Genomic DNA, 3,467 nt, shown 5'->3' with positions numbered 1-3,467 from the left:
GGATGAAATATCTCAGTGTGAGAAAGGAATCCATCAAAATCCTTGAGGAGAACACAGGCAGCAACCTCATTGACCTCAGCTACAGCAACTTCTTCCTAGAAACATCGCCAAAGGCAAGGGAAGCAAGGGCAAAAATGAACTATTGGGATTTCATCAAGATCAAAAGCTTTTGCACAGCAAAGGAAACAGTTAACAAAATCAAAAGACAACTGACAGAATGGGAGAAGATATTTGCAAACAACATATCAGATAAAGGGCTATTATCCAAAATGTATAAAGACCTTATCAAACTCAACACCTGAAGAACAAATAATCCATTCAAGAAATGGGAAGAGGACATGAACAGACATTTCTGCAAAGAAGACATCCAGATGGCCAACAGACACATGAAAAAGTGCATCACTTGGCATCAGGGAAATACAAATCAAAACCACAATAAGATACCACCTAACACCAGTCAGAATGGCTAAAATTAACAAGTCAGGAAATGACAGATGCTGGAGAGGATGTGGAGAAAGGGGAACCCTCCTACATCTTTGCTGGGAATGCAAACTGGTGCAGCCACCCTGGAAAAAAATATGGAGGTTCCTCAAAAAGTTGAAAATAGTGTTACCCTATGACCCAGCAATTGTACTACTGGGTATTTACCCTAAAGATACAAATGTAGTGATCCGAAGGGGCATGTGCACCCAAATGATTATAGCAGCAATGTCCACAATAGCCAAACTATGGAAAGAACCTAGATGTCCATCATCAGATGAATGGATAAAGAAGATGTGGTATATGTATACAATGGAATACTATGCAGCCATCAAAAGAAATGAAATCTTGCCATTTGCAACAACATGGATGGAACTAGAGGGTATTATGCTGAGTGAAATAAGTCAATCTGAAAAAGACAATTATCATATGATCTCCCTGATATGAGGAATTTGAAAGGCAATGTAGGGGATTTGGGGGGTAGAAAAGGAAAAACTGAAACAAGATGGGATTGGGAAGGAGAAAAACCATAAGAGATTCTTAATCTCACAGAACAAACTGAGGGTTGCTGGAGGAGAGGTCTAGGAAGAGAATGATTGGGTTGTGGACATTGGAGAGGGTAAGTGCTATGGTGAGTGCTGTGAAGTGTGTAATGCTGGTGATTCACAGACCTGTATCCCTCTGGCTAATAATATATTAATATAATATATTAATAATATAATAATATCTCTGGCTAATAATACACTATATGTTAATAAAAAATAAAAACTTTTTCAAAAGTGATCCAACATTATCAGATTCAGGAAAGAAAAATGGGTTCAGAACATTTGGGAAATAAAAGAGAAAGTTAGTATTTAATATGCCAAACTTGGGCCTCAGAGGAAAGTCTTCTTCCTAGTCAGCCGATGTGTTAGAATATTATGTACTTTTATATTTTTTTTAAGATTTTTTATTTATTTGACAGACAGAGATCACAAGTAGACAGAGAGGCAGGCAGAGAGAGAGGAGGAAGCAGGCTCTCCACAGAGCAGAGAGCCCAATGCGGGGCTCGACCCCCGGACCCTGGGATCATGACCTGAGCCGAAGGCAGAGGCTTAACCCACTGAGCCACCCAGGCGCCCCAAATATTATGTACTTTTAAATCAACAGGTATCTATCTCATAAGATACAAATATTATACTATTTTAACAACCTCCTTGGCTGCCCTAAATATACTTATGATAAAACAGGAGGAAAAACTCTCCTGTCCCTCAGGCAATGATTTCAGCTGGCTTGACCATATCTGTGTGCATGTGTGTAGTAGGACAGTGGTGAGGAAGGTAAAGTGATGGTCTTTCTTGTTTTGTAAAATATTTACTAGATGAATTGAAGACATCAACTCTATAGATGTCAACATCTGGCATCTCCAGCAGCCACTGTTTTGAAAAGAATTCAAAGCTTTCTAAAGCAGTGAATATTACTGCCTCACCAGGACCCACAGTGAGAAATCATAAATACATGTACATAGATACTCTGCCTACTCCTTATGCTCAATATCTAGCAAAGATACGGGAAAACAAAAAACAAAAAACAAAAAACACTGTAAATGTGTAAGTTACACTGATGTGTGTCATATATATCTATATGATATATATGACATATATCTGACATATATATTTATTTAACATTTTATTTATTTGAGAGAGAAAAATAAAGAGCATGAGAGAAAGCAAGCATGAGTTGGGGGAGAGCAGAGTGAGAGGGAGAAGTAGTCTCACTGAGTGGGGAGCCCAACACAGGATTTGATTCCAGGACCCCAGAATCATGACCTGAGCCAAAGGCAGATGCTTAACCACCTGAACCACCCGGGCGCCCCAATGTCTCTTATATTTTATTTGTATGGGCCATTTAGAAGCAGTCTTGTACTGAACTAAAGTTTGAATATATTCTTGTCAAATCATCCTTTTCTATATTGAGCACAGTCTCATCTCACTTAAGAGAGTTTACAAAATGCCAAATTAAGTTTTACTTATATTTACCTTCATCTCTTATTTGTAAATATAATTTTTTAAAGATTTTTTTTGAGAAATCTCTATTCCTAATGTGGAGCTCCAACTCACAGCCCCAAGATCAAGAGTCACATGCTCTACTGACTGAGCCAGACAGGTGCGCCTGTAAATATAAACTTAATATGCACCACACACCTGATATGTGCAAGGCACTAAGCTAATAAATCAAGGTTGGGGGGGCAGGTATAGGGAGGAATGAGATGTGGCCCCTGCATGAAACAGCTCACAATCTATTCCAGACATGTACACAAGGTCACTCACCCTATAACCAGACATTCAATGATAACATGAGATGACAGTATCCACAGAATATGGTGAGAGAACAGACAACTGAGCTGACCTTGGAATTCAAGGATAAGTTTTCACTATAGAAGGAAGAATATTGCAGGCAGAAGGGTAAGCACAGACCAAGTCACAGGGAAGTGAAAAAAAATCTATCAAAATTAAAATGCTTCTTGTTCTCTTGGGCAGGACAGGCTTAGCAGATCAGTGGAGGGGTATTTTCAGGTATGCTCTGGGGAGTTCTTAGGTCCCTGTAGAAGTTGTCTGACATACAATAAACTCACAAAGGAAGAAGTATAAATGAGTAATAGATATATTTTAAATTCAACCTAACTGGATAGCAAAGAAACACAAAATATTTATTTTTCACTTACCAATAATATAAATTATACTACTCTGATTTGGCAAGAATGTGCAGAAAATGGACATTTTTATATATTTCTTGAGATATAGCATAAGGAAATCATCATTCGCCTATATAAGAAAACATATTAACAAAGAGATACATGAGGACATCATTTAGTAGTAGAGATAAGTTTGGGGAAAAACTGAATATCCAGCAATAAGAAAGAGGTTAAATAAATTAGTAAACAAATCAAAAATAAAATATACATTCTTTAGAAGGATACTGTTTAGTCTCCATGTATTTGGGTTCTT

This window comes from Mustela nigripes, chromosome 5 (genome assembly GCF_022355385.1).
Source record: "Mustela nigripes isolate SB6536 chromosome 5, MUSNIG.SB6536, whole genome shotgun sequence".
In the NCBI taxonomy this organism is placed as follows: Eukaryota; Metazoa; Chordata; class Mammalia; order Carnivora; family Mustelidae; genus Mustela; species Mustela nigripes.
Note: the sequence above shows the minus strand (reverse complement) of the source record.